Raw genomic sequence first — 23,524 nt, 5'->3', positions numbered from 1 at the left:
CGGCGGTAATCACAGCACAGGTGCAAGTCCCCTGTCTTCTTCTTCACGAAGAGGACCGGGGCCGAGAGAAGGGACTTTGAAGGCCGGATGAACCCTCGGGCCAGATTTTTGTCCAGGAAGTCCCGGAGGGCGGCCAACTCGGACTCCGACATGGAATACAGGTGTCCCACAGGCAGTGGTGCGTTGGGCAGAAGGTCCACAGGGCAATTGTAGGGCCGATGGGGGGGTAGTTGGTCCGGCTCCTTCTCGCTGAACACGTCGGCGAAGTCCATCAGCTCAGGAGGCAAGGAGATGGCAGCGGTGGGAACGTCCTGGCCGGCAGAGGTGTGGCGGATGTGGTCGACGCACTGCAGACTCGGGAAAGAGATGGCGTTCTGCAACCAGGCCACCTGAGGATCGTGGGTCCGAAGCCAGGCCAACCCAAGGACCAAGGGAAAATGAAGGTCCATCGTGACATAAAACTGGATCGCCTCCTCATGGTCCCCAATAGCCAGGCGCAAAGGCTGGGTGGAAAATTTAATGGGGCCGGACACCAGTTCTCGTCCATCAATTGTCTCTACCCGCATCGGAGGGTCCACCGGAACCACGGGGACTGCAAACTGGGTCACAAAGGCCTGGTCCATAAAGTTTGTTGTGGCCCCTGAGTCCACCAGCGCATGCGCCTGGAGCCCATCCGACAGGTTCCCCAACCATATCCGTGTGTCCAGAATCAGATGCTGAGGGGGCCCAGAGTCTACTTCCGCAACGTCCAATGGGGGCTTAGTACGTGCCTGACCTAGGGTTTCCCCGAGGTCAGGCCTGCTCCGTTTCCCGATTGGTCACGCTGTGATTCGGGGATCGGCGTGCGCGCCCCACTTCGCTTTCTGGGACAAGAAGCGGCGATGTGGCCGGGCTCCCCACAGTACAGGCACAATCCCCCTTGGCGCCTCCGGTTTTGCTCCTGGGCTGTGAGGTGAGGTCTGGCCACTCCCAACTCCATGGGCTCTTCCGCAGTGGTTACAAAACGTGGGGCAACCCGGGGTGCTGGTGGTGCAGGAAGTGGGGGTGCAGATGTCGACGGCGGGTCCCAGGGGGCGCGACGGGATGGTCGCCGTTGCAGACGGGCATCGTGGCGGAGACAAAGAGACACCAAGTTTTCGAGGGTCCGCGATGCCTCCACCCGGGCCAGCTCGTCTTGCAGTTCCTCTGAGAGTCCCTCCTGGAACGCGTCCACCAGCGCTGCATCATTACAGTCAGGGTCCTGGCACAAAAGACGAAATTCGGCAATGTACTCCTGCAGGGGGCGTTTCCCTTGACGGAGTTCCTTAAGGCGCCTGGTTGCCATCAGCGTCCGAACGGGGTCCTTGTACATGATGCGCAGGTGCTGCCAAAAACGCTGTTGGTCCGCCAGCAGGGGGCTGTCCTGGAGAAAGAGGGGCATGGCCCATTGGGCAGCCGAGCCGGAAAGAAGGTTAATCACGAAGGCCACCTTAGCCCGGTCATCTGGGAAATCCTCTGGCCACATAGCCATGTAGAGCTGGCACTGTCCCAAGAAGGTCAGGAACATCTCAGGCTGCCCAGAAAACTTATCTGGCACGGTTATTGGGAACTTGCGACGAGGAGGAGGAGTGGGAGGATGGAGGGGAGGGGGCTGCAGGCACATTCCCGGCAGCAAGTTTTTTTTGTTGTTTTTTTTTGGCCTGCCAAGTTGGCCTGCCAAGTGAGCCACTTGCTGCTGGAGCTGTTGATTAGTCGCTTGTAGCTGCTGTAACTGCTGCTGTACCTGCTGCTGGTCCATCTTTGGTGGAAGATGGCTTAGTCGGGGTCTTGGACAAAATGTTCTGTTTCCCTTCCCCAATACTCCCAACAAAGAGTCAGTCAAAGGCCTTCTCTTCTAATTTATTTACATAGATAAATATCCTGGCCACGTCTATCCACGGGCCTGCCAAGTCTCTGGAGATAACGAGAAAATTATAGATAAGGCCAGAATTACTCACGAATATATTCTTCCCTCCATTGATACAGTTTGCCCGCGCAAATTTATTGCTTTGTCCAGGACAAAAAACCAGGAAGTTCTGCCTCCTTTTTATAGTCTCTGCAGATGTCACTGCATGACCATCATTCTTTGGCTTTGTCCCAACGCTTCCTCTGCTGCGCGCGCCGGTCACGTCTGCGCAGTCTTGCATCACTCCAAAACTGTTCTTGGGGCGTTGCCAAATCAGAAGATGGCCCGGGTGAATCAGGCCTTGCCGGCCCCTCTCTTTGGGTGGGTGCCAGGGAGGGAGAGGGCCCAAGGGAAGCAGGGCTTGCCAGGTCTTCTCCGTCATTTTCTGAATGATCCGAGTCCAGGAGTCCAGGTCCAGGAACCTGGGTCACAATAGAATGTGTTCTGTCTCCTTCCCCACTTCAGACCCACAAGCTGGCCTTCAGCCAGCAGATTCACAGCTCTTATTAGTCCTGGCAGAGAAATCGCAACTGCCTGCCAAAGTTCAAACAAATGACTCACGTAGCAAGACTTTCAGCTCTTTTTGAAATGGTTCCACTAAACTTTTGCTTCCCTGGAGTGAGAGCAGTCCCAAAGCTCCTTATATATCCTGTGTGGTGGGGCAGTAGCCTTCCTTTTGATGACGCCGCCTCTCTAATCTTCTGAAGTGCGGGGTCAAGCCAAGATTGATTATTATTATCAGCTGGGTCTGAAGGTATAGCCTGGGGAAGGGAGGAATCAGGGGATGACGGCCTCATTATGTCTTCCGACTGGTCTGGTTCTGGCTCCTGGAGTCGAGCCAAAGGAATCGGTGCTCCTTAGGTAAGCCTTACCAGCCCTTCCCCCTCACTTTCGGAGTCACTTTTAGGCATGGGGCCAGGTTCGGGGGCTGGAGTCACAACAGAATGCTTCTGGTGAGGCAAAAAGGTGAAAATTGATAGTTTAGAGACAGCACAGGATTTTTTTGACCAATTGATGTGTAAGGAGGAAGATCAGAGTAGTAAAGAAGAAATGGAGAATGCAAGTCAAGAAGATCCACTGCAAAGCCAGGAAGCGAAAGGAGGAGCCCAGGAAGTAAAGAAGAAAAGGAAGGGAAAGAAATAGGAGGTTTTAAAACTAGAACCCAGATAGTTACAAGGTCCAGTAGATATTAACACACGGCTGATAGAGAATAAGATGGGAGATTTGAAATTATTATTGATGAATGTGAATGGATTAAATGTAGCGGCAAAAAGGAGACAAATATTCACAAAGTTAGTTAAGCAAAAAGCAGATATTGTGTGCCTCCAAGAGGTACATATCTGAAAGCAGGATGAAAAATATTTAAAGTATATTAAATTAGGGAAATTATATACAGCACTGGCGGAAAAGAAGAAGAAAGGAATGGTGGTTTACATCAAAGAAGGAATAATAGCCAATCAATTCTATGCAGACCTAACAGGAAGAACTTTGATGATAGAAATAAAAAAAGGAAAAATACCAATTTTGTTAGTAGTAATTTATGCGCCTAATAAAAATCAGGGAGAATATTATAAAAAATTGCACGAAAAAATCCAGCAGAGGAGATCCCTTGGAGAGGTCCAGGACAGTCTTTTTCAAAAACCCTCCAACTGAAAGTCTACAGGAAAGCTTTTGGAACGTTTTGAAACTTTTAAGGGTTTAAGCTTTTGAAACATTTTGAAATGTTTTGAAGTCTACAGGAAAACTTTTGGAACGTTTTGAAACTTTGTGAGGTTTGAACTTTAGAAAGTTTGGGCTTTTGAAACGTTTTGAAATGTTAAGTTTTAAAACATAGCTGGCAAATTAATTTGTAAAATACAAATGGTACACTAACCATGCCAAGCAAAAATTCAAACAGACCTGCCAAACACCCTCAAACAAAAGTTATCACTACAAATAATGAGCAAAACAATTCAAAAATATGCTATAAATGTAATGAATCAATAAAAGAAAATGAAGAATCCAAGATATGCCGACTATGCACCAATTATGCCCACCATTCCTGCCTGAAAATAAACAAATCAATAGACAATTTCCTTCAATCAGATCCTGCATTTGTCTATTTTTGTCCATCTTGTCTTCTTAAATTAGACTAACTAAATTCCATGTCTGATAGAGTCCATACCATAGAAACAACTATACAGTCACAACAATCTATCATTGACTCCATTCAAACAAGCTTAGAAAAAAGAATACTAGCATGTTTAGAACTACGTTTCACAAATCTTGGAAAAAAAATTACAACACAAAAAATGGCATTTCAAAAGATCAAAATCTTTTCCCAACCTAATCCACAACCCAAACTGCAAATATATGCCAATCAACCAAACAATGTAGCCATACTAATAAAAGATACCATCGAAAGAGAACAAAAACGTCAAAATGCTATATTTGGATTAGAAAATACCAGTGAATCAGATATCTAAAGTTCGTAACATCATTAAAAACTACAATTCATCCACCTTCTACCCTGAAGAAGTAACCGAAGTCTTCAGAGATGGACCCGAATACAAAAACAATGATGGCTCAGTGGCACCTAAATTCTGTAGAGTCATCTGCATTAATGAGACCAGCAAATGCAAGTTCATTCATGCTATTAATTCTATTGCCAGAAACAACCCCAACCTCAACAAACTTGGAGCAAGGACTGGTCTATCATTTCTGCAGCGAATTTGCTCTCGTGAACTTCGCACAGAACTCAAACGAAGGCAAAACCAACCTTTACATTGACTACTGTGCTGACTGCATTAAAAGGAAAACCTACAATCAATTGGCAAACATCCAACCCTCCATTACTCAAAACATCAAACCATCCATCGTACAAAACTACCAACCAATTGTCGTACAGAACTGTCAACCCGCCGTACAGAACCTTCAACCAACCATAGTTCAACAAAACAAACTTCAACCATCTATCGTACATAACTTCCAACCACCTGTCCTACATAACTTCCAACCACCCGTAGTTCAACCAATTAGCCTCCAACCATCAGTCGTTCAGAACCTCCAACCACCTGTCATTCAGAACCTCCAATCACCTGCTGTTCAAAACCTCCAACCAATTGTCATCCAAAACTAGGTACACACGCCCCTTATATCCTCTACACCACTGCAGATCTTAAATGCAAATTGATTAATGCAAGAAATATTTTAAACAAATTACCTAAATTTCTCCTCTTGTTAAATACTGGTACATTTGACATTATATTTGTTTGCAAAACATGGCTGAACTCATTCCTCCCTGACTCCATTTTTTTAATTCAAAAAGTTTTACAAAAAAAAATCCCCCCTTTCCCCCCAACCCCCCTCCCTTCACTAATCCCCTCCCCCCTCCCCCCTGACTTCCCGGAACAAGCACAAGTTATAGTTAAAAATAAAACAAATATATGCTAAGAAAATTTTTCCCCAAAACTATTATACCAATTTTCCCTCTCTAGCTCTGACTTCCTCCTAACATAACCAAAATCCTTCAAAAATTTTTTTACAATTAACAGTAATAAAATATATAAATCAATAGAACAAATTAATCCTAAAGTATTTAAAACCAGCTAAAGCATAAAAATCCAATCCAATTCAGAGAATATCTCCCTTATAGCTTCTATAACCATATATTTTTCCCCCAGGTCTTTCTTACATAAGATCTTTCAAGAATATTCTATTTAAAATTCAGTACAACACATTATAAAATTTCAATACAGAAAATTACAATATCTATTCAACTTTAGTCCTTCCTCGTCAAAATCCAGTATAAATTCAAATACCTAGTCTTTTATGATTGATATAAAACATATAATCAACCCATTTCTTCCAGATCTTCCTCACATATTGTCTTTCAGGGACACTACTATTTTTGTCTCTTAATATTTCAAAACAACCTTGTTTCAAGGATAATACTTTTGTCTCTTGCCATTTTTTTTGATGCATTAATCTCTGTCTTTCCTTCATTACTCCTTTTGAAAAGTCAGTCACCATATTTCCTAGTAGTTCCTTATGTCCAAGAATAGGGCCTCTGTGGCTCAGACTGGTAAGACAGTCTGTTATTAACACAGCTGCCTGCAATTACTGCAGGTTCTAGTCCCACCAGGCCCAAGGTTGACTCAGCCTTCCATCCTTTATAAGGTAGGTAAAATGAGGACCCAGATTGTTGGGGGCAATAAATTGACTTTGTATATAAATATACAAATAGGATGAAGACTATTGCTTAACACAGTGTAAGCCGCCCTGAGTCTTCGGAGAAGGGCGGGATATAAATGCAAATAAAATAAAAATAAAATAAATAAAGAATCCACAAATTACTGCCGTATATTCCATCAGTCCAAAAAGAGAACTCTTGGAAAGCATAAACCCTGTGAGTTTTTTCGGTTTGGGAGACAGCCTCCTGTAGCACAAATTCAGGCATTTCATCCAAACTATTTAAAGGAAACTTCTTTACATCAACTTGTTTATTCACGATCATATCTTCATATTTATCCACTTTTGTTTGTATCTCCTCCATTCCATTTTCCAAGTCCTGATTACACTGGTTAATTTCCTCCAAGCTCTCATCCAAAACGTCCCCATTTTTTATCAATTCGTATTTTTGAATAATTAAATACATTCTTTCTGTGTAATCCTGTATAAAGTCACAAATCCATTCTTCTGAAAGAACCTTCATGGCAAAGTTCTTGCTGAAAATCCCCTTATGAAATACTTAAACAACGTAATATAATCCAACAATCCACAGTCCAACACAATAAGATAAAATCTCCATTCAGTTTCGATTTCGCGGCAAGACTCCTTTCCTTTCCCTTTCCTTTATCGCTCTACTTTCAGTTGCTCTCAAACGCCATTTTAAACAGTTAAGGGAAGAAAAAAATTTTTTTTCTCTTTTTAAAGAAGGTGGAAGTCAGAAAATCAAAAATACTTGCAAACCAATAATTGTTCACTCATGCTTCTTCCGTCTGCTCATAGAAATCCACAAAAAGAAATCAATTGTTAACAGAAGTGGACACCTTCCTCTTTTCCTGCTTTTGCAGGAGCGCGCTGAATACTGGAGATTAAAGGAGGATTCAATGGGATTTGACCTTTCGGGACTTTGCATAACAAAAACAAAGCCCCTAGGGGAATCTACCACTCTCCCCCCTGCTCTTTCTCTCTCTTTCAACCAGAGAGGGAAATTGAAGCCGGGAACAGCTGTTCGTTGCTGTTTTCACCAGCTTTTACCATATTCAGTGCGGAGTGCCATAAATTAGCACCCAGCGAGAAAGGTGGCGCCAAGCGGAAGTCCCCTGACTCCATTATTTCAGACAGAGAATATCAGATTTTCGGTCAGATCACGAAAACCGCAGAGGAGGTGGAGTGGCCATCTTTTACAAAAGGTCACTGAATCTAAAAAACATTCAAGTTGCACATAAAATCGCTCTTCCCAAACTATTGTATGCGAACTGTCCCTTAGCATCACACTTCACTTCTTGCTATGCTACAGAGCACCTGACTATGACATCACACATGTAAACATGTTAACCACACTACTAACATGGGCCACCTCTTGCCCATATCCTCTCATCTTTCTGGGAGACCTCAACCTACCTCTTATTAACTGGATAACAAATGAATATACAACTGAACCCATCCATACCACCCTGTACAATGCTGTTACAAATCTAGGTCTTGATCAACTAGTGACTAACAATACAAGAATCAACAACTGCCTTGACCTCATCTTCTGCAACAATGTAAACTCAATTTATGGACTACAAATAAAAGAACCCTTTTCTAACAGCGACCACAGTATGATAGACTTTTGTCTCAACATTTGCCCTTACAAAAATCTTCATAATAATGGTATACCAAACTACAATTTCAAAAAAGCCAACTATGACCTTATAAACACCGACCTCTCACCTCTTGACTGGCAAAATCTATTGTCATCCTGTATCACTGCTGAAGACCACTACAGTGTTTTCTTATCTGAAATCAATAGAGTCGTTAAACTATATATACCACAAACCAAAACCATAATATATATATAAAAAACAAATTACCCGTATTAATAAAAAAGCTCCAATCAAAAAAAAAATCCTCTGGCGAAGAAACAAAACTGGCTATGTAGCCATCTTCAGAAACTGCTACAAAAATATATGCAACCAAATAAAAATTGAAAGCACCAATTACCACAGAAGAAGACCTTCTGCACACAAAATCCAATCGTGCTTTTTATAATTTTGTGAACAACAAACTTAAAGACTCGAGATCCATCCCACCACTAAAAGGTTCTAACGGCAAAGAATATAATGATGAAACAGTTAAAGCAAACCACACATTCTTTGGCTCAGTTTTTGTTAATAGTAATGGCTCATACACAACATTCCCCAGGTACTCATTGTACGAACAATGAGAACAATGAGTACAATGACCTAACACAAATAGATTTCACAGAAGATAATGTCGAAAAGGGCCTTCACAAACTGAAACCATCTCTATCCATTGGACCTGATGGACTATGTGCATACTTCTTAAAAAAGCTTTCCACTAATATAGCAGAACTCCTAAGTATAATCTTTGAAAAAACTTTCATGACCAGCTCCCTTCCCAAACTTTGGTCACTAGCCACGGTCATTCCTGTCTTCAAAAAAGGAGACCCCAGCCTAGTTGAAAATTACAGACCAATATCTTTATGCTGCATCACCTGCAAAGTAATGGAATCAATCATCAACCAATCCATCACCCTCCATCTAGAAACAAACAACCTACTCTCCAATAAACAATTTGGTTTCAGAAAAAAATTATCCTGTAATTTACAACTTCTTCACTGCAAAAACATATGGACCACAAATCTTGATCGAGGCAAAGCAATAGATGCAATTTACATAGACTTCTGTAAAGCTTTTGACTCTGGTACATGACAAACTTCGCCTAAAACTAAAATCCTACAGCATCTCCAGATCCCTCCACAACTGGATAACAGCGTTCCTGTCAAACAGACAACAAGTGGTCAAAATAGGCAATGCCCTATCAAATCCAGTTCCTGTCAATAGCGGCATTCCCCAAGACAATGTTCTTGGACCAACACTCTTCATATTATACATTGACGATCTCCGTGACCATATCTCAAGTAATTGTGTTCTCTTTGCTGACGATGTTAAACTATTCAACACTACCAACAATACAGCTACCCTTCAAAAAGACCTTGACTTTGTGTCGGAATGGTCAAAAACTTGGCAACTTCAAATCTCAACCAGCAAATGCTCTGTCTTACACATTGGAAAAAAGAATCTGAACACTAAATACAAGCTTGATGGTCATTACCTTGTAGATGACCCCCACCCCATTAAAGACCTTAGAGTTGCAACTACATTGCAACTTAACACTAGACAAGGTAACGATCAACAATCTACTAAAATATAAAATACACAATTTGTCAAGGTTCCAGAAAAACCTCTTCTGCATAAAAAAAACTCAGAAGCCATTGTCTTTCAGAGTTCTTTACTAGCATAAGGAAACTGGCACACGATGAGTGAAATTCCAAAACTGAACTTCCGGATTCTTTTCCCAGTTTTACAAACCCCAAGAGTCCCACCCCCCTAACCCCTTTGCTGGTCACATGGTCCCACATTCTTCCAGTTCATTCGAATATCTTCTCGCCACTCCTCCTGCAGATGTGAACACCATCCGACCTTGACTGCTTGAAGAATGTTACCATACCCCTCAACTCCCCTTCTTCCCCTCGGGGGAAAAATGTGGCAGCGTCTGGAACCCTAAAGCCTAGTATGGTTTCCAGGCCTGACACAATTAGCAGTGAAGATTGGTGAGCAGAGGCTGACATTCGGCCCTCCTGCAACAAGAACGTTAGTCCTAGGAAAGAATAAAAGATAAGGTTTATCAGGATATTTTTTATAAAATTGAGCTAATTTGTCAGAAGTGCGAACATCTTCCTTGTTCAGCTTGGGATAAAGGGAAGTGCTTCCAAGCTACAAGAGATTGGATTTTATTTCTATGCTTTCTAGAATCTAAAATCTCTTTTATTTCAAAATGTTGTTCCCCTTCTATGAGAATTGGCACGGGGGGATGTAGGCATGGCTCGAATTGGGGATGTGTGCTCCGGTTTCAGTAAACTAATATGGAAAACAGGGTGAATTCTTCCTAATGTTTTTGGCAGTTCCAGTTGTACAGTCACAGGATTGATAATTTTCACTATGGGGAAAGGTCCAACATACTTCAGTCCAAGTTTTTTAGATTTTTGAGTTGTCTGCTAATATTCGGTGGAGAGATAAACTTTATCCCCTACTAGGTACTTCTTTTCAGGAGCCCTTTTTTTATCAGCTTGTTTTTTGTGCGAACGATGTGTGTCATCAATAGCTTTCTGAGTTACTTTCCAGGTACTTTGTATTTGCTTTATCCATTCAGCTAGTGATGGAATAGAAGGCCTCTCTTTGGGAAGTTCTGGGATAGGGACAAAATCCTGACCTGAAGCCACTTTGAATAGGGTGAACCCAGTACTGCTATGCATAGAATTGTTGTAAGCTACTTCTGCAAAAGGTAGTAGTTCCATCCAATTATCTTGTTGATAATTAATGTAACATCTTAGATATTGTTCCAGTACCGAGTTTGAGCATTCACAACCCCCATTAGTTTGAGGATGGTGGGCCGAGCTTAATCCCTGGGCGGAGCCTATAGCCGCAAAAACTCTTTCCAAAATTGGGACGTGAATTGCACCCCCCGGTCTGAGATTATGCATTCTGGAACTCCATGTAGTCTGTAGATTTGTTGCACAAATAGCCTTGCCAAGTTTTTGAAGAAGGTATTTTAGAACAAGGGATGAAGTGTACTTATTTGGAGAACAGGTCTGTAACTACCCAGATCACTGTATTACCAGCACTTTCAGGTAACTCCACTATGAAATCCATGGATATTTCTTTCCATGGGGCTCCTGGCTGGGCTACCATTTGAAGCAACCCAGGAGGCTTCCCTGGTGGTCTCTTTGCTGCTGCACAGACAACTTTTTATATAAGATTCAATGTCCTTTTTAAGTCCTGGCCACCAGAATTGTCTTTTCAAGAGATGTAATGTTTTCACGAACCTAAAATGCCCCGCCATTTTAGCATCGTGGCAACACTGAAGTATGGTCTCTCTTAGAGATGCAGGGACATATATTTTTGCCCCCACCCAAGCCAGTCCATCGCGAAGAGTGCTCTCATGTGAATGGGCGAAGAACCAGTCGTCCTTGTTTAAGGCTTCCTTGAGCAACTTGGTGAGATCTTCTGGTAGCGCCGCATCGGTATGTGCTTGGGTTTGTGCTTAGCTACGGGTATTTGCCGGGGCAGCTAGTTGTTGAACTGGGAGTATAGGGCGTGCTACTTCCTTGCGAGTACTGTTATACTGAGGCAGATGGGAAAGGGCGTCCGTCAGGAAGTTCTTTCCCCCAGGAATGTATTGCAAGGAAAAATTAAAATGGTTAAAGTATTGGGCCCACCGAGCTTGTTTTGGCGATAGCTTTCTGGGAGTTTTCAGGCCATCTTTTTATGATCAGTCCACCCTTCGAAAGGGTGCTTGGCCCCCTCTAAGAATTGTGTCCATGTTCGGAGAGTCCAGTGCACTGCAAAAGCTTCTTTCTCCCAGATGGCCCATCTCTGCTCTGTTTCAGTGAGCTTACGAGATGTGTATGCGCACAGTTGACGCTCACCTTTAATATTGTTTTGGAGTAAAACCGCTCCGATTGCTACGTCACTAGCATCTGCTTGAGTCACAAATGGGGACTCCATGTCAGGGTGCTTGAGGACCGGCTTGGTGGCAAACAATCGCTTCAACTTTTCAAAAGCGGCCTGCCACTCCATTGACCACTTCAGTGGTAAGGAAGGTTTGGGCTTAATATTCCCTTTTGTTTTGAGGAGATTGGTGATTGGCAGGGCAATGTCAGCAAACGAGGGAATGAACTGGCGATAGAAGTTAGCAAAACCCAGGAAACTTTGTAACTGTTTGCGGGTGCGAGGGGGTGCCCAATCTAGTACTGTCTGTACTTTTGTAGGGTCCATCTCCAAACCATCAGAGGAAATACGGTATCCCAGATAATCGATTTTGTTTGATGAAATTCACACTTAGACAATTTTGCATAAAGTTCTGCAGCCAGTAATTTTTTAAGTACTGCTCTTACTAGCTTCACATGCTCCTCTATGGTCTCTGTGTAGATAAGTAAGTCATCAAGATAAACAAGAACCCCTTTAAACAAATGTTCATGGAGCACTTCATTTATTAGCTGCATGAAAACTGCTGGTGCCCCTTGCAACCCAAATGGTAGAGTTCAGAATTGGAAGCAACCAAGGGGACAATTGAATGCCATTTTCCATTCATCCCCTTCTTTTATGCGCACCCTGTAATACGCTTTCCGTAAGTCCAGTTTGGTGAAGAACTTTCCTTTGGCCAAGTGGGTGAGGCATGGGGTAAACATTCTCCACGCACACGCAGTTGAGGTTTCTATAGTTGACAATTAAGCGATAAGAGCCAACTTTCTTTTTCTGGAACATGACTGGGACTGCAACCCGAGGCCTAGCCGGTTGAATGAATCCTCGTTCCAAATCTTTATCTATAAAGTTCTGCAATTCTCCCAATTTCTTCTGGGTCATGGGGTAAGATTTTGGTTTCGGGAGTTTCACCCCTGGAAGGATGTCTATTGCACAGTCTGTAGGCCAATGGGGAGGTAGCACGTCAGAGGCCTTCTCACTAAAAACCTCTCATAGGTCCCAGTACTCTAGGAATTTTTTCCTCCCCCTCCAGCTGTTCAAACATCAAGCCTAGTATCTCAGCGGGTTCGGGGTCAGGGGGTTTTAAGGTTATCTTGTCCTTCTTTTGCGCCCTTGTGCGGAGTTGCAACACCTCCGTTCTCCAGTTTATTCTCGGGTTCCATTTCCGGAGCCACAAAAGACCCAGTATGAGTGGTTGGTCCATCCCTGGGGCACTATAAAGTTCAGGGTCTCACGATGGTCTCCTATTGTCATCTCTATTGGTTCCGTTACAAAATGGGCTGGCCCTCCCCCTGCCACTGAGCCATCTAATTGACAGAAGGCTATGGGCCTACTTAAAGTTTTTAATTTTAGTTCCATCTTGTCTACCATCTCAGGGCTGATGATACATCGGGTACACCCAGAGTCTAGGAGGGCTACCATTTCCCCTTTGTTTCCTGAGGATGGAATATGCAGTTTAACCGGGATTGTCAAGGGCCCCCGTTTCGAATCACCAGAAGGTCTTCATCAGATTCGGAAATTGCTTCGGTCTCATCGGAAGTGGTAGGAGTCCCAAGCTCCTCCTCAGTGGGAGTGGCCTTCTTGACGACGTCCACTCCACTTTTCGCAGGCTCTCGTGCCTTGGTTGCTGGTTTCACTGCTCCTTTTCCACCACTAGGGGTCGTCTTTGGTATCAGTTTCACACAGCAGTCGGCCGCTCGGTGGCCTTCCTTTCCACATCTGAAGCATGCAGTGGATCTCTGCCTCCCACATTTCAGACATTAACACAATTGAACGTGTCCAGAAATATTTTACAAGAAGAGTTCTCCACTCCTCTGATTACAACAAAATACCTTATACAACCAGACTTGAAATCCTGGGTTTAGAAAATTTAGAACTCCACCGCCTTCGACATGACCTGAGTTTAACTCATAGAATCATCTGTACAACATCTTTCCAGTTGAAAACTACTTCAGCTTTAATCACAACAATATACAAGCACACAATAGATTTAAGCTTAATGTGAACCGCTCCAATCTCAATTGCAGAAAATATGACTTCAGCAACAGAGTTGTTAATGCCTGGAATGCACTACCAGACTCTGTGGTCTCTTCCCAAAAACCCCAAAGCTTTAACCAAAAACTATCTACCATTGACCTCACCCCATTCCTAAGAGGTCTGTAAGGGGCATGCATAAGAGCACCAACGTGCATACCGTTCCTGTCCTAATGTTCCCTTTGATAGTATCCAATTTCATATAGTAATTACATACTTATGATTATATATATGCTTTATATAGTATAGTTATTTCATGCTTATACTTATATATACTGTTGTGACAAATAAAATAAAAATAAAAAAATAATTGCGACATGCTATAGGAATATATGTTTTGTAGGCGATTACAATGGGATAGTCGACATGAAAAAAAATTGTACTAGCAATAAAAATATAAGAAAAACAGAAACATATTACCCAAACCCTTTTTTAGAATGATAGACAAATTAAATCTGATTGATATGTGGAGAACCCTTCACCCAAAAGAAAATAAATTTACATTTTACTCTAATCCCCATGCATCTTGGTCCAGAATCTACATGATCTGGATGAATATGGAATTAGGCATAGAAATAGAAAAAATTGAAATTTCCCCAAACACCTGGGGAGATCATAATTCCCTTGAGAGAATTTGGAAAGGCCAAAAGAAAAAAAAGTAATAGATGGATGCTAAACCCCCAAATTTTAAAAGGGGCATTGGTGCTTACCTGACACTTACTTTGTCGTTGAATGGAGACAGCAGCCAGAATGAGTTGTACTCCGCCGTTCAGATTGGTGAACTGAGTCTGAGAAAGTTGATAGGTCCCGCCTCTGTTGCCAGGGGATCCAGCTTTTGGTGAAGACAAAGAAGCAGACTTGACATGTTGAGAAAAAAAGGAAGTAGGAGAAAGGTAAGTAGACAGACCAGACAAAAGAAGGGTGGGGCTGGCTGCTGTCTCCAATCAATGAGAAGGTGTGTGTCAGGTAAGCACCAACGCCCCTTCTCTGTATTGATGGAGACAGCAGCCAGAATGGGACATACCAAAGCCCCCATGTCCCAACTATGGGTGGGTCCCTGGCTGGTCTGATAGCCCCCCTCCGATAATAACTTGCTACAGGACCCTACGACCAAAGGCCGCTTCCGAAGAAGCAAACTTGTCCCGTTTGGAGTACTTGACAAAGGACAAAGGATTAGTCCAAGTAGCCGCCCTGCAGATCTCCTGCAATGATGCCTGCATTGCCCAGGCTGCCGAAGTCGCCACACTATGGGTCGAATGAGCTGTCATACAGTTGGGCCTTGGATGGGATTGTAAATCATAGGCCTTAGTGATTGTCTGCCATATCTACCTGCCAATGATTGAGGAGGTCACCTTGGAACCTAAGGAGAGGGGAATAAAGGAGACAAACAATGCTCCATCCTGTGTATGTCAGCAGTCCATTTCAGATAGATACGCAGAGCCCGGCGGACATCTAGAGTGCCAACGACGGTCAGATGGGTGCGCCAGATGTGGGCAGAAATCAGGTAATACAACTTCTTGCATTTTGTGAAAGGAAATATTTTTTTTTTAAAGTTTTATTTTCATTTTCCAACAACCTATTCAATATACAGTCTCTTATTCAACATTAGTCATTAAATTTTCATTTGTTACTTATTCGGACCTGCCCAGCTACCACTTCCTTCTTAACAAACCTTTCCTCCTCCCTTCTCTACTTTCTTCTACTTTCTTCATCCTTCCTCTCCTTCACTTTTCTACGTCCTCTCCTCTTTCCCTACTCTTCTCTTCCACCCTTTCTAACCCTCTCTCTTTCCCCTTTCTTCTTCCTCTCCTTTCCCCCTTTTCTACCTCTCTCTTCCCTACCTACTTTCTTCCTTCACTCCCTCCTCTCCCTCTTCATTCCCTTCTGAAATGGCAGCTGAGCAGCCCCGCTTTCATTTCAAATTATATCTATTTCTTAATTACATATCTTCAATCATTCCTTTACATTGATCCTTCATCTCCCCCCTCTCCCCCCTTCCCCCCCTCCCCCCTCCCACCCCCCGAGACTTCCCAGAACAGAGTACAGGGTATAAAATTAACAATCATAAATTAAAATACAACATAAGGGGAGTTAAGGTCTTAGAGAGAGGAGTGACTATGGATGTGAAAGGAAATATTAAGCTAGGTACAAATGACGGATCAAGACGTAGGATTACACAGTCTGCATGAAATACGCAAAGATCGCTCTGGAGAGAGAGAGATGCCAGTTCTGAAATTCTCCGAGCGGACGTGATCGCGACCAGGAAGGCAACTTTGCAAGACAATAAGCATAAACTGACCTCCCACAATGGCTCATAAGGCCCTGTGAGTGAATTTAAGACAGTGGAAAGGTCCCAGGTGGAATATCGATGTATTACAGGAGGACACAGGTTAGTGGCCCCTCTCAAAAATCGCTGAATGACCAGCTCCTGTGATAAGGAAGGGGAATGTCTTGCAGGCAAAACAGCTAGCATTGCCACCTGCCTCTGTAGAGTATTAGGTTGTAGACCCCTTTCTAAACTGTCCTGCAAGAAATCCAGGACGTGCGACACCGAAGCCTGCAGATGCAGGATTCCAATCCGGTTGCTCCAAGAGCAAAAGGCCCACCAAGTGGCAGAATAAATCCGTTGAGTGGAAGGTCTATGAGAAGTCTGAATGGTCCGGCTGGCTCTTAGTGAGATGTTATCCCATCTCAAGGTGCGCTGCTCAACCGCCAGGCGGTCAGTTGAATCCAGTGGGGATCTGGGTGGACCACTGCCCTCTGGCTGAGAGAATCAATGGTCAGAGGTATCTGCCAGGGTGGAGCCACTGACAGAGACACAAGATCTGCGAACCAAGACCTCTGTGGCCAGGAGGATGACCTCCACCTGCTTGTCCACAACCTTGTGCACAACCTTCGCCAGAAGAGGAATGGGGGGAAAGGTGTAGAGAAGACTCTTCAGCCAGGGGCTGTGGATAGCATCGATGCCCTCTGCTCGAGGAGAGGGAAACCGCGTGTAAAAGCGAGAAAGTTGAGCGTTTGACTGGGTTGCAAACAGGTCCACTGCTGGAAGACCAAAGCATGTTGTCAGGGCCTGGAAGAGTGCTGGATTTAGGTGCCACTCCGAGGTTGACCATTTGGTGACTTAACCAGTCCATCTGCACATTAGCAGTCCCAGAGATATGTTCCGCTGCTAACGATTGAAGATGGCACTCCACCCAAAGACCCAATTTCATGGCCTCCTGCATCAAGGCTTGGGATCTGGTACCCCCTTGGTGATTTATGTGCACCTTTGTGGCAATGTTGTCTGTGCGCACTAGGACATTCTCGCCCAAGACTGCTCCCTGAAAGCGATGAAGGGCCAGGTAAACTGCTCGAAGCTCCAGCCAATTGATATTGTGTCACAGAACTTGGGCAGTCCACGTGCCCTGAGCATGAGCTCCCCAGCCAGAGAGCCTGGCATCTGTCATTACCACCAATCATTGAGGAGCGTGGAACAGAGCACCTTTGGCAAGTGCCGGCGACCACCACTAGGTGAGCGACCTGAGGACGTCCTGGGGAACATGGACCTTGGCTGATGATGACCCTCTGTCTGCCTTCTGGAATGGCAAAAGAAACCATTGAAGGTCCCTAGCATGCAGTCGGGCCCAAGGGTGATGGAAATGGCTGAAATAATTTTCCATAGGAGTTGAGAGAGTAGGAAAAGGAAGACTTTACGCTCCCGTTGCACCCTGCAGACAAGTTCTCGTAAACTATCCTGACGCTCCTGGGATAAATACACTCTGCCTTCAACCAAGTCAATCACCGCCCCTAAATGAAGGATACGAGTGACTGGAATCAATTGACTCTTCTCTCTATTGACAGTGAACCCATGATCTGCCAGACATTGCAGGGTTGCCTGTAAATCCCGAAGAGCCTCCTGTACTGAGGTTGACAAAATGAGAAAGTCATCCAGATAACACTGGAGATGAATTGCGTGGGACCGAAGAGAGGCTGCTGATGAAGCCAGAATTTTAGTAAAACACCTCAGGCCGAGGACAGCCCAAAAGGCAAGGCCGTATACTGGTAATGCACCCCTGCATAGAAAAACCGCAAAAACTGCCTATAAGTGGGGAGAATTAGGACGTGTAAATATGCCTCAGTAATATCTATTGAAGTGAGGAAGTTGCCCTTACTGACACCATCCAAAATAGATTGTAAAGACTGCATTTTGAACTTCCTATAGACAGTGCATTAGTTCAAACGTTTAAGGTCGAGAATAGGTCACCCCCGCCCCAAGGATTTTGGAACAAGAAATAGAAGGGAATAAAACCCTAGCCCGTGTTGATCCTCTGGCACCTCCTGAAGAGCATTTATGTGTAGAAGGTGTTGTATCGCAGCAGACCTCTTATTTGTGTCACAAGACACCGGGCAGCAAATGAGAAATTGTGGGGGTAGAGAAATTCCAGGGATAGACCAGATCTTACCATATCCCGACCCAGCAGTCAGATGTAGTTTCGTCCCAATGGTCGGCATAAAGAGCCAATCTGCCAACAATGGGAGAGCTACCGTGGCAGTTAACGGCAGCGTTGGACAGAACGGCTTCCTCCCCCTCGAAAGGGCCATTTACTCATATACGTTCTACCGCGGAACGACCTATCCTGTGAACCCCGTTGCCTGGAACCATACGACCCCTGGAAACAGGAAGGACCGCCCCCCAGTCTGACTCCTGAATGGAAGGGCGATGGAAAAAAGGAAGGAACCGGGACTCCCCTCGATGCTGGGCTGTAGGCATAATCTTTCTTTTATCCTTAGTCTCGATGAGCAGTGGCTCCAGACCATCACCAATCAACTTGTCCCCACCAAAGGGTGTAGATGTAAGGCACCACTTATGGCGGGCATCTGCCTGCCAATTACGTAACAGAAGCATGCGGTGTGCCGCAACAGCAGAAGACATCGCCCGAGAGGCAAATCTGGCGGAATGCAAGGTGGCATCCGCCAAAAATTGTACAGCTGCCATGACCTTGTTGAGGTCCTGTTGAGGACATGACCTTGTTGAGGTCCAGAGAAGTCCAACTCATGATGCTCAATCTCCTCCAACACAGAAAGCTCGGTGACAAGGGAATAATCAGGCGAAGCTGGTTCATCATAGGAGCGCAAATCCTCCTCCTCCTGGTCAAGGCAGTGGCTGAAAATTGCAGAACGATCTGAGGCTGCTCTGGAGGTATGGTGAAGGCCCGTTTGAATACCTTGTTGGATGACATGGGCAATAATAGCCTGTAGCTTGGCTGGGAAAGGAGCACTGATACCTCCAGACTGGTTAGTGCCAGGAGGTACTGGAACATGAACTTGCGGTGTGGCCACTGGTTCCACTAGACTGTCATCCCAAGCTGCCTGCCCAAAAGGCAAGCTTGGAGCACCCCAGAGATTAGCCGTAGAGATAGACAAGGGGTCAGCCTGCAATGAGATCTGATCTATAGAGATGGTGCTGGGTGAGGCCGCCTAAGCATGACCCTGCGTAGTGGAACGAACGTGAGTAGAGGACTTGACCACTGCCTTGTCATATCTTACGCAGGGCCGCTTCTCATGCCTGCTGGGTGCCTTAGAGCTGGACCTATGTGTGCACACTGGAGCAGCAGGAGCGACATCCCGTTCATGGTCTGCTGACACCTGGGAGGAGCCACACTGTGGGCCAGAGGTCTCATCCCTACAAGGAGAGTTGGAGTCATTGGCCCTTCAGGACTTGCCCAAAGCCTTGGGCATGTTGGTCACTGAGCCTCACTGAGATCTGAAGTCTAAACAATAGCAAGGCAATGAGCCTTGTCAGCAATTGTCAGTAGGCTGTAATACAATAAATGATCAACAGTGACAGTTGCAGAGGCGTAGGCAGAGGAAATAAATTCCAAGCGCAGAGGAAATAAATTCCAAGCTCAAACAGGATGGAGCTCAGTGCTCCTATTAGCAGGCAGCAGGCACAATGAAGGCAAACAATTTGCAATAACAGCAGGATATCAGGGAGACTTAAAACTCCAGTGGTGTTCAGATGAGCAGTAAGCAGTCTCCGCAATATGCCTTGCTAGCCTGCAACTTGGTTGGAGCTCGGGGCTCCTGTCAAAATGGCTCAGCTGCAGCCTTCAAGAGAAAAAACGGCACAAAAAAAGTGACGGTCGTTTAAAATGGCAGCCGCAGCAAGCAACGGGGCGTGAAGCTCCCAGTTAGAAAGTGCCAGCTCTGCTGGTTAATCCTGGCTGAAATCGGTCTCGAAGGAATGAGGGAAGCGGCCGCGGTCAGGAAATCAAACCCAGAGGTCTGAAAGGAAGTGCAAAAGCTCTGCGAAGGACCGCCAGGCTAAAGCTGCTTTTGCCGCTCAAACTGCTCTTTTCAAAACACTGTCAAAAAAAACCCAAAGGCTTGACCGACTTCCCTGAGGCTGCGGGAGCACGAAATTCCACTTGCCCAACCGCGGTAGCCTTTGGGAGTGCTAGACTCCACTAATCAGTCCCAGACAGCTTTTAAAAGGGAATAAGCAAAAAAACTCTGAAAAACAAAATGACAGTCCCAGGCAACTGCGAGGCCCCAGCCCAGGCAAAGCCGAAGCTCCAACCTGTAGGGACTTTCATAACAAAGTCCAATATACAACTCACAAGTCTAAGCAGAGTAATCCAAACAACAATCCAAGTTCAAAACCAGAAGACAAATGTAGGAAATAGCAATCCGAATGAGGAGCAACTCTTTTTTTTTTTTTATTCAAAAAGTTTTACAAAATTTTTTCCCCCCTTTCCCCCCCTCCTCCCCCCTCCCTTCGCAACCCCCCTCCCCCCCCGACTTCCCGGAACGAGCACAAGGTATAGTTAAAAATAAAACAAACATATGCTAAAAAAATTTCGTCCCAACTTAATTATACCCCTACAATCATCAATTCCTAACTTCCCCCGACAGCAATCAAAAATAATACATCATAATCAAAAGGAAGTGCAGGACCTATTTCACAGACAAAAGCCAGGAAAAGCTCCAGGCCCAGACAAGATAACTCCTTCTTGCTTAAAAGTCTGTGCTGACCAATTGGCCCCCATCTTCACCCATATTTTCAATAAATCACTAGAGATGTGCTATGTTCCTTCTTGCTTCAAACGCTCTACCATCATCCCAGTGCCGAAGAAGCCCACCATCAAGGAACTGAATGACTACAGACCAGTTGCTCTAACATCTGTAGTCATGAAAACCTTTGAAAGGCTAGTGCTTTCCTACCTGAAAACCATCACGAATCCACTCTTAGACCCCTTGCAATTTGCATACCGAGCAAATAGATCAACAGATGATGCTGTTAATATGGCTCTGCACTACATCCTACAACATCTTGAGTCTCCAAAGACCTATGCAAGGGTCCTTTTTGTAGACTTTAGTTCAGCATTCAATACCATCATTCCAGACATTCTTCTAACTAAGCTAAACCAGCTACAGGTACCGGAACAGACTTGTAAGTGGATCACAAGCTTCCTAACAAACAGGAAGCAGCAGGTGAAGCTAAGCAAGATCACATCAAATACCTGTACAATTAGCACAGGGCCCCCCCAAGGCTGTGTGCTCTCCCACTTCTCTCTCTCTGTATACCAGTGACTGCATCTCCAATGATCCATTTGTTAAGCTACTGAAGTTCGCAGATGACACAACAGTGATTGGTCTCATTCGAGACAATGACGAATCTGCATATAGACGAGAGGTCGAACGACTAGCCTTGTGGTGCAACCAAAACAATCTGGAACTGAACACACTCAAAACCGTAGAAATGGTGGTAGACTTTAGGAAAACCCTTCCATACTTCCACCTCTCACAATACTTGACAACACAGTATCAACAGTAGAAACCTTCAAATTTCTGGGTTCTATCATATCGCAAGATCTCAAATGGACAGCTAACATCAAAACATCATTAAAAAGGACAACAAAGAATGTTCTTTCTGCCAACTCAGTAAGCTCAAACTGCCCAAGGAGCTGCTGATCCAATTCTACAGAGGAATTATTGAGTCTGTCATTTGCACCTCTATAACTGTCTGGTTCGGTTCTGCAACCCAACAAGAAAAACACAGACTTCAGAGGATAATTAGAACTGCAGAAAAATAATTGCTACCAACTTGCCTTCCATTGAGGACCTGTATACTGCACGAATCAAGAAGAGGGCCGTGAAAATATTTGCAGATCCTCGCATCCTGGACATAAACTGTTTCAACTCCTACCCTCAAACGACGCTATAGAGCACTGCACACCAGAACAACTAGACACAAGAACAGTTTTTTCCCGAAGGCCATCACTCTGCTAAACAAATAATTCCCTCAACACTGTCAGACTATTTACTGAATCTGCACTACTATTAATCGTTTCATAGTTCCCATCACCAATCTCTTTCCACTTATGACTGTATGACTATAACTTGTTGCTGGCAATCTTTATGATTTATATTGATATATTGATCATCAATTGTGTTGTAAATGTTGTACCTTGATGAACGTATCTTTTCTTTTATGTACACTGAGAGCATATGCACCAAGACAAATTCCTTGTGTGTCCAATCACACTTGGCCAATAAATTCTATTCTATTCTATTCAAAAACAGTCTGATAACTCTTAGTCTGATATCTACGTTGAATATAGTCAATCCATTTTTTCCATTCCTTTAAGTATCTTTCTTGCGTATTGTCTTTCAAAAAGGCTGATATCTTCGCCATCTCAGCCAAATTGGCAACTTTCAATATCCATTCTTCTATTGTTGGTACTTCTTTTTTCTTCCAATATTGTCCTATTAGTAATCTTGCTGCAGTTATTAGATTTAAAATCAATTTAGTCTCAATTACTGTACAATCCGTAATAATTCCCAACAAGAAAAATTGCGGCAGGAACTTTATCTTCTTTTTCAAAACATTTTGTAAAATCCACCAAATTTTTATCCAAAAGGCCTTTATGTCCTTACAAGTCCACCAAATGTGAAAATATGTAGCGTCATCACAATTACATCTCCAACATTTTGCTTGCATATCTGGATACATACACGATAATTTTTTAGGATCTAGATGCCATCTATAAAACATTTTATAAAAATTTTCCCTCAGATTCTGTGCCTGTGTGAATTTAACATTTCTAACCCAAATTTTTCCCCACGTTTCCAATAATATTGGCTCCTGAAAATTTTGTGCCCACTTTATCATACAGTCCTTTACCAAGTCCCTTTCAGAATCTATTTCAAGTAACACATTATACAATCTCTTTATATGCTCCTGAGACTGATTTCTAATTTGCTTTACCAAATTTCCCTCGTTCTGCTCTATACCAATTTTCTGATCTCCCTTCCATCTAGCACGTTTTTGCTCATATTGAAACCAAGTATAATTTTTCCCTTCCTCTCTTAATACTTGCAGAGATTTTAACTGCAAATTACCTCTTTCAGTATACAAAAGATCTTTATATGTAATCATTTCCTGATTCTGTTCTATGTTTATATTTTCTATTGTATGTCTAGGACTTGCCCATATAGGAACCTTATAATTTAGTTTATAAGAGTATTTTTTCCAAACACGCAGAAGGGCATTTCTTAGCACATGATTTTTAAAGGCCTTATCCACTTTTTTGTCATAAATTAAATATGCATGCCATCCATATAACAAATCATAACCTTCTATATTCAAAATTCTGTCCTCTGTTAAGTTAAACCAATCACTTATTGCAGAGAGCAGCTGCTTCATAATATAATTTAAAATTAGGCATTTTAAACCTCCCCTTTCCCGGGAATCTTGAATTATTTTCATTTTAACTCTAGCTTTTTTACCTTCCCATATAAATTTATTAATTCCCTTCTGCCATTC

The sequence above is a fragment of the Ahaetulla prasina genome, chromosome 4 (assembly GCF_028640845.1).
Source record: "Ahaetulla prasina isolate Xishuangbanna chromosome 4, ASM2864084v1, whole genome shotgun sequence".
Classification (NCBI taxonomy): Eukaryota; Metazoa; Chordata; class Lepidosauria; order Squamata; family Colubridae; genus Ahaetulla; species Ahaetulla prasina.
This window is presented reverse-complemented; position numbering follows the sequence as displayed.